The sequence below is a fragment of the Calliopsis andreniformis genome, unplaced genomic scaffold (assembly GCF_051401765.1).
Source record: "Calliopsis andreniformis isolate RMS-2024a unplaced genomic scaffold, iyCalAndr_principal scaffold0025, whole genome shotgun sequence".
Lineage (NCBI taxonomy): Eukaryota > Metazoa > Arthropoda > Insecta > Hymenoptera > Andrenidae > Calliopsis > Calliopsis andreniformis.
The window spans coordinates 1,252,352-1,262,157 of NW_027480434.1; positions in this window are offsets into that span (position 1 = coordinate 1,252,352).

The window sequence follows — 9,806 nt, forward strand, 5'->3', positions numbered from 1 at the left end:
GGGCCTTAGAAGTCAACGCCCGAAGCATAAAATGCAATAAAAATACAACAGTTTTTCCATCGTATAACAGGATTAATTGCAACCAGTTTGAAAGTGATGGTCATTTCTACGTTCCGGGCAACCTGGGCTTCACTCTAGGGCGTTGCTCCACCAGATCAAACAGTTAGGGCCTTAGAAGTCAACGCCCGAAGCATAAAGTACAAAATATATAGAACAGTTTTTCCATTGTAAAAAACGAATAATTGCTACCAGTGTAAAAGTTATGGTCATTTCTACGTTCCGGACAACCTAGGCTTCACCTTTGGGCGTTGTTCCACCAGATCGAATAGTTAGGGCCTAAGAAGTCAACGCCAGAAGCATAAAATACGATATAAATACAACAGCTTTTCAATCGTATAAAAGGAATAATTGCAAACAGTGTGAAAGTAATGGTCATTTCTACGTTCCGGGCAACCTAGGCTTCACCTTAGGGCGTTGCTCCACCAGATTAAACAGTTAGGGCCTTAGAAGTCAACGCCCGAAGCATAAAATACAAAATAAATAGAACAGTTTTTCCACTGTATAAAACGAATAATTGCTACCAGTGTAAAAGTTATGGTCATTTCTACGTTCCAGGCAACCTAGGCTTCACCCTAGGGCGTTGTTCCACCAGATCGAATAGTTAGGGCCTAAGAAGTGAACGCCAGAAGCATAAAATACAATATAAATACAACAGTTCTTCCATCGTATAAAACGAATAATTGCAACCAGTGTGAAAGTTATGGTTATTTCTACATTCCGAGCAACCTAGGCTTCACTCTAGGGCGTTGCTCCACTAGATCGAGTAGCTAGGGCCTTAGAAGTCAACGCCAGAAGCATAAAATACGATATAAATACAACAGCTTTTCCATCCTATAACAGGAATAATTGCAACCCGTGTGAGAGTGGTGGTCATTTCTACGTTCCGGGTAACCTAGGCTTCACCCTAGGGCGTTGTTCCACCAGATCGAATAGTTAGGGACTAACAAGTGAACGCCAGAAGCATAAAATACAATATAAATACAACAGTTTGTACATCGTATAAATCGAATAATTGCAACCAGTGTGAAAGTAATGGTCATTTCTACGTTCCGGGCAGCCTAGGCTTCACTCTAAGGCGTTGCTCCACTAGATCGAATAGCTAGGGCCTTAGAAGACGACGCCAGAAGCATAAAATACGATATAAATACAACAGCTTTTCCATCGTATAAAAGGAATAATTGCAAACAGTGTGAAAGTAATGGTCATTTCTACGTTCCGGGCAACCTAGGCTTCACTGTAGGGCGTTGCTCCACCAGATCAAACAGTTAGGGCCTTAGAAGTCAACGCCCGAAGCATAAAACACAAAATAAATAGAACAGCTTTTCCATGGTATAAAACGAATAATTGCTACCAGTGTGAAAGTTATGGTCATTTCTACATTCCGAGCAACCTAGGCTTCACTCTAGGGTGTTGCTCCAACAGATTGAATAGTTAGGGCCTTAGAAGTCAACGCCCGAAGCATAAAATGCAATAAAAATACAACAGTTTTTCCATCGTATAACAGGATTAATTGCAACCAGTTTGAAAGTTATGGTCATTTCTACGTTCCGGGCTACCTGGGCTTCACTCTAGGGCGTTGCTCCACCAGATCAAACAGTTAGGGCCTTAGAAGTCAACGCCCGAAGCATAAAGTACAAAATATATAGAACAGTTTTTCCATTGTAAAAAACGAATAATTGCTACCAGTGTAAAATTTATGGTCATTTCTACGTTCCGGACAACCTAGGCTTCACCCTTGGGCGTTGTTCCACCAGATCGAATAGTTAGGGCCTAAGAAGTGAATGCCAGAAGCATAAAATGCAATAAAAATACAACAGCCTTTCCATCCTATAACAGGAATAATTGCAATCCGTGTGAAAGTGATGGTCATTTGTACGTTCCAGGCAACCTAGGCTTCACTCTAGGGCGTTGCTCCACCAGATCGAATTGTTAGGGCCAAAGAAGTCAACGCCCGAAGAATAAAATACAAAATAAATAGAACAGTTTTTCCATCGTATAAAAGGAATAATTGCAAACAGTGTGAGAGTAATGGTCATTTCTACGTTCCGGGCAACCTAGGCTTCACTCTACGGCTTTGTTCCGCCAGATCGAATAGTTAGGGCCTAAGAAGTCAACACCAGAAGAATAAAATACAAAATAAATACAACAGCCTTTACACCGTATAAAACGAATAATTGCAACCTGTGTGAAGGTTATGGCCATATCTACGTTCCGGGCAACCTAGGCTTCACTGTAGGGCGTTGCTCCACCAGATCGAAGTGTTAGGGACTAAGAAGTCAACGCCCGAAGCATAAAATACAATGGAAATGCAACAGTTTTTCCATCGTATAAAACGAATAATTGCAACCATTATGAAACTTATGGTCATTTCTACGTTCCGGGCAACCTAGGCTTCACTCTAGGGCGCTGCTCCACCAGATCAGACAGTTAGGTCCTTAGAAGTCAACGCTCGAAGCATAAAATACAAAATAAATAGAACAGTTTTTCCATCGCAGAAAACGAATAATTGCAACCAGTGTGAAAGTTATGGTCATTTCTATATTCCGAGCAACCTCGGCTTCACTCTAGGGCGTTGCTCTACCAGGTCGAATAGTTAGGGCCTAAGAAGTGACCGCCAGAAGCATAAAATACAATATAAATATAACAGTTTTTGCATCGTATAAAACGAATAATTGCAACCAGTGTGAAAATAATGATCATTTCTACATTCCGAGCAACCTAGGCTTCACTCTAGGGCGTTGCTCCAACAGATTGAATAGTTAGGGCCTTAGAAGTCAACGCCCGAGGCATAAAATGCAATAAAAATACAACAGTTTTTCCATCGTATAACAGGATTAATTGCAACCAGTTTGAAAGTGATGGTCATTTCTACGTTCCGGGCAACCTAGGCTTCACTCTAGGGCGTTGCTCCACTAGATCGAATAGCTAGGGCCTTAGAAGTCAACGCCAGAGGCATATAATACAATATAAATACAACAGCTTTTCCATCGTAAAAAACGAATAATTGCAAACAGTGTGAAAGTAATTGTCATTTCTTCGTTGCGGGCAACCTAGGCTTCACTCTAGGACGTTGCTCCACCAGATCAAACAGTTACGGCCTTAGAAGTCAACGCCCGAAGTATAAAATACAAAATAAAAAGAAAAGTTTTTCCATTGTATAAAACGAATAATTGCTACCAGTGTAAATGTTATGGTCATTTCTACGTTCCGGGCAACCTAGGCTTCACCCTAGGGCGTTGTTCCACCAGATTGAATGGTTAGGGCCCAAGAAGTGAACGCCAGAAGCATAAAATACAATATAAATACAACAGTTTTTCCATTGTATAAAACGAATAATTGCAACGAGTGTGAAAGTTATAGTCATTTCTACATTCCGAGCAACCTAGGTTTCACTCTAGGGCGTTGCTCCAACAGATTGAATAGTCAGGGCCTTATAAGTCAACGCCCGAAGCATAAAATGCAATAAAAATACAACTGTTTTTCCATCGTATAACAGGATTAATTGCAACCAGTTTGAAAGTGATGGTCATTTCTACGTTCCGGGCAACCTAGACTTCACTCTAGGGCGTTACTCCACTAGATCGAATAGCTAGGGCCTTAGAAGTCAACGCCAGAGGCATAAAATACAATATAAATACAACAGCTTTTCCATTGTAAAAAACGAATAATTGCAACCAGTGTGAAAGTTATGGTCATTTGTACGTTCCAGGGAACATAGGCTTCGCTCTAGGGCGTTGCTCCACCAGATCGAATTGTTAGGGCCAAAGAAGTAAACGCCCGAAGCATAATATACAAAATAAATAGAACAGTTTTTCCACTGTATAAAACGAATAATTGCTACCAGTGTAAAAGTTATGGTCATTTCTACTTTCCGGGCAACCTAGGCTTCACCCTAGGGCATTGTTCCATCAGATCGAATAGTTAGGCCCTAAGAAGTGAACACCAGAAGCATAAAATACAATATAAATACAACAGTTTTTCCATCGCAGAAAACGAATTATTGCAACCAGTGTGAAAGTTATGGTCATTTCTATATTCCGAGCAACCTAGGCTTCACTCTAGGGCGTTGCTCCACCAGATCGTATAGTTAGGTCCTTAGAAGTCAACGCCAGAAGCATAAAATACGATATAAATACAACAGCTTTTCCATGGTATAAAAGGAATAATTGCAAACAGTGTGAAAGTAATGGTCATTTCTACGTTCCGGGCAACCTAGGCTTCACTCTACGGCGTTGTTCAACCAGATCGAATAGTTAGGGCCTAAGAAGTCAACACCAGAAGAATAAAATACAAAATAAATACAAAAGCCTTTACACCGCATAAAACGAATAATTGCAACCTGTGTGAAGGTTATGGTCATATCTACGTGCCGGGCAACCTAGGCTTCACTGTAGGGCGTTGCTCCACCAGATCGAAGGGTTAGGGCCTAAGAAGTCAACGCCCGAAGCATAAAATACGATATAAATACAACAGCTTTTCCATCGTATTAAATAAATAATTGCAAACTGTGTGAAAGTAGTGGTCATTTCTGCGTTCCGAGCAACCTAGGCTTCACTCTAGGGCGGTGCTCCACCTTATCGGATTGCTACGGCCTTAGAAGCCTACGCCTGAAGCATAAAATACAATAAAAATACAACAGTCTTTTCATCGTATAACCGGAATAATAGCAACATGCGTGAAAGTAATGATCATTTCGGCGTTTCGGGCATCCTAGACTTAACTCTGAGGCATTGCTCCACCAGATTGAATAGTTAGGGCCTAAGGAGTCAACGCCAGAAGCGTAAAATACAATATAACTGCAAGAGCTTTGCCACCGTATAAAATGAATAATTGCAAACCGTGTGAAAGATATGGACATTTCTACGTTCCGGGCAACCTAGGCTTCACTCTATGACGTTCTTCCACCACATCGAATAGCTACGGCCTCAGAAGTCAACGCCTGAAGCATAAAATACAATATAAATATAACAGTTTTTCCATCGTATAAAGCGAATAATAGCAACCAGTGTGAAAGTTATGGTCATTTCTACGTTCCGGGCAACCGAGGCTTCACTCTAGGGCGTTGCTCCACCAGATCAAACAGTTAGGGCCTTAGAACCCAACGCCCGAAGCATTAAATACAAAATAAATACAACAGTTTTTCCATTGTATAAAACGAATAATTGCTACCAGTGTAAAAGTTATGGTCATTTCTACGTTCCGGGCAACCTAGGCTTCACCCTAGGGCGTTGCTCCAACAGCTCGAATAGTTAGGGCCTAAGAAGTGAACGCCAGAAGCATAAAATGCAATAAAAATACAACAGTTTTTCCATCATATAAAACGAATAATTGCAACCAGTATGAAAGTTATGGTCATTTCTACTTTCCCGGCAACCTAGGCTTCACCATAGGTCGTTGCTCCAACAGATGGAATAGTTAGGGCCTTAGAAGTCAATGCCCGACGCATAAAATGCAATAAAAATACAACAGTTTTTCCATCATATAACAGGAATAATTGCAACCAGTTTGAAAGTGATGGTCATTTCTACGTACCGGGCACCCTAGGCTTCACCCTAGGGCGTTGCTCCACCAGATCGAATAGTTAGGTACTTAGAAGTCAACGCCAGAAGCATAAAATACAATAAAGATGCAACAGCTTTTCCATCGTTTTACAGGAATAACTGCAACCACTGCGAATGTACTGGTCATTTCTACGTTCCGGCTAACCTAGGTTTCACCCTAGGGCGTTGCTCTACCAGATCGAATAGCTAGGGACTTAGAATTCAACGCCAGAAGTATAAAACGCAATATAAGTACAACAGCTATTCCATCGTATAAAATGGGTAGTTGCAAACATTGTGAAAGTAATGGTCATTTCTACGTTCCGGGCAAGCTAGGCGTCACTCTAGGGCGTTGCTCCACCACATCTAATAGCTACGGCCTTAGAAGTCAACGCCAGAGGCATAAAATACAATATAAATACAACAGCTTTTCCATCGCACAAAATGAATAATAGCAAACAGTGTGAAGGTAATGGTCATTTCTACGGACCGGGCAACCTAGGCTTCACTCTAGGTCGTTGCTCCACCAGATCAAATAGCTAGAGACTTAGAATTAAACGCCAGAAGCATAGAATACAATAAAAACACAACAGTTTTTCCATCGTATAACAGGAATAATTGCAACCAGTGTGAATGTAATGGTCATTTCTACGTTCCGGGCAACCTAGGCTTCACCCTAGGGCGTTGTTCCAACAGATCGAATAGTAAGGGCCTTAAAAGTCAATGCCCGAAGCATAAAATACAATATAAATACAACAGCTTTTCAATCGTATAAAACGAATAATTGCAACCAGTATGAAAGTTATGGTCATTTCTACTTTCCCGGCAACCTAGGCTTCACCATAGGTCGTTACTCCAACAGATGGAATAGTTAGGGCCTTAGAAGTCAATGCCCGACGCATAAAATGCAATAAAAATACAACAGTTTTTCCATCATATAACAGGAATAATTGCAACCAGTTTGAAAGTGATGGTCATTTCTACGTACCGGGCACCCTAGGCTTCACCCTAGGGCGTTGCTCCACCAGATCGAATAGTTAGGTACTTAGAAGTCAACGCCAGAAGCATAAAATACAATAAAGATGCAACAGTTTTTCCATCGTTTTACAGGAATAACTGCAACCAGTGCGAATGTACTGGTCCTTTCTACGTTCCGGCTAACCTAGGTTTCACCCTAGGGCGTTGCTCTACCAGATCGAATAGCTAGGGACTTAGAATTCAACGCCAGAAGGATAAAACGCGATATAAGTACAACAGCTATTCCATCGTATAAAATGAGTAGTTGCAAACATTGTGAAAGTAATGGTCATTTCTACGTTCCGGGCAAGCTAGGCGTCACTCTAGGGCGTTGCTCCACCACATCTAATAGCTACGGCCTTAGAAGTCAACGCCAGAGGCATAAAATACAATATAAATACAACAGCTTTTCCATCGCACAAAATGAATAATAGCAAACAGTGTGAAGGTAATGGTCATTTCTACGGACCGGGCAACCTAGGCTTCACTCTAGGTCGTTGCTCCACCAGACCAAATAGCTAGAGACTTTGAATTAAACGCCAGAAGCATATAATACAATAAAAATACAACAGTTTTTCCATTGTATAACAGGAATAATTGCAACCAGTGTGAATGTAATGGTCATTTCTACGTTCCGGGCAACCTAGGCTTCACGCTAGGGCGTTGCTCCAACAGATCGAATAGTAAGGGCCTTAAAAGTCAATGCCCGAAGCATAAAATACAATATAAATACAACAGCTTTTCAATCGTATAAAACGAATAATTGCAACCAGTGTGAAAGTTACGGTCATTTCTACGTTCCGCGCAACCTAGGCTTCACCCGACGGCGTTGTTCCACCAGATGGAATAGTTAGGGCCTAAGAGGTCAACGCCAGAAGCATAAAATACGACATAAATACAACAGCTTTTCCATCGTCTAAAACGAATAATTGCAACCAGTGTGGAAGTTATGGTCATTTCTACGTTCCGGGCAACCTAGGCTTCACTCTAGGGCGTTGCGCCACCAGATCGAATAGTTAGGGCCTTAGAAGTCAACGCCCGAAGCATAAAATACAAAATAAATAAAACAGCTTTTCCATCGTATAAAACGAATAATTGCAACCAGTATGAAAGTTAACGTCATTTCTACATTCCGGGCAACGTAGGCTTTACCCTTGGGCGTTGCACCAACAGATTGAATAGTTATGGCCTTAGGAGTCAACGCCCGTAGCATAAAATACAAAATAAATAGAACAGTTTTTCCATCGTAAAAAACGAATAATTGCTACCAGTGTGAAAGTTAAGGTCATTTCTACGTTCCGCGCAACCTAGGCTTCACCCGAGGGCGTTGTTCCACCAGATGGAATAGTTAGGGCCTAAGAAGTCAACGCCAGAAGCATAAAATACGATATAAATAGAACTGCTTTTCCATCGTATAAAACGAATAATTGCAACCAGTGTGAAAGTTATGGTCATTTCTACTTTCCGGGCATCCTAGGCTTCACCCTAGGACGTTGTTCCACCAGATCGAACAGTTAGGGCCTAAGAAGTCAACCCCAGAAGCATAAAATACAAATAAATGTAACAGTTTTTCCATCGTATAAAACGAATGATAGCAACCAGTGTGAAAGTTATGGTCATTTCTACGTTCCGGGCAACCTAGGCTTCACTCTCGGGCGTTGCTCCACCAAATCGAATAGCTAGGGCGTTAGAAGTCAACGCCAGAAGCATAAAGTACAATAAAGATGCAAAAGTTTTTCCATCGTATGACAGGAATAACTGCAAACAGTGTTTAAGTTATGGTCATTTCTACGTTCCGGGCAACCTCGGCCTCACTCTAGGGCATTGCGGCACCAGATCGAATAGTTAGGGCCTTAGAAGTCAGCGCCCGAAGCATAAAATACGAAATAAATAAAACAGTTTTTCCATCGTATAAAACGAATAATTGCAACCAGTATGAAAGTTAACGCCATTTCTACATTCCGGTCTACATAGCTTCACCCTTGGGCGTTGCACCAACAGATTGAATAGTTAGGGCCTTAGAAGTCAACGCCCGAAGCATAAAATACAAAATAAGTAGAACAGTTTTTCCATAGTATAAAACGAATAATTGCAACCAGTGTGAAGGTAATGGTCTTCTCTACGTTCCGGGCAACCTAGGCTTCACTCTAGCGCGGTGCTCCACCAGATCAAATAGTTTGGGCCTTAGAAGTCAACGCCGGAAGCATAAAATACCAAATAAATAAAACAGTTTTACCATCGTATAAAACGAATAATTGCTACCAGTGTGAAAGTTAAGGTCATTTCTACGTTCCGCGCAACCTAGGCTTCACCCGAGGGCGTTGTTCCACCAGATGGAATAGTTAGGGCCTAAGAGGTCAACGCCAGAAGCATAAAATACGATATAAATAGAACAGCTTTTCCATCGCATAAAACGAATAATTGCAACCAGTGTAGAAGTTATGGTCATTTCTACGTTCCGGGCAACCTAGGCTTCACTCTAGGGCGTTGCTCGACCAGATCGAATAGCTAGGGCCTTAGAAGTCAACGCCTGAAGTATAAAATACAATAAAAATACAACAGTCTTTCCATCCTATCACAGGATTAATTGCAACCAGTTTGAAAGTGATGGTCATTTCTACGTTCCGGGCAACCTAGACTTCACTCTAGGGCGTTACTCCACTAGATCGAATAGCTAGGGCCTTAGAAGTCAACGCCAGAGGCATAAAATACAATATAAATACAACAGCTTTTCCATTGTAAAAAACGAATAATTGCAACCAGTGTGAAAGTTATGGTCATTTGTACGTTCCAGGGAACATAGGCTTCGCTCTAGGGCGTTGCTCCACCAGATCGAATTGTTAGGGCCAAAGAAGTAAACGCCCGAAGCATAATATACAAAATAAATAGAACAGTTTTTCCACTGTATAAAACGAATAATTGCTACCAGTGTAAAAGTTATGGTCATTTCTACGTTCCGGGCAACCTAGGCTTCACCCTAGGGCATTGTTCCATCAGATCGAATAGTTAGGCCCTAAGAAGTGAACACCAGAAGCATAAAATACAATATAAATACAACAGTTTTTCCATCGCAGAAAACGAATTATTGCAACCAGTGTGAAAGTTATGGTCATTTCTATATTCCGAGCAACCTAGGCTTCACTCTAGGGCGTTGCTCCACCAGATCGTATAGTTAGGTCCTTAGAAGTC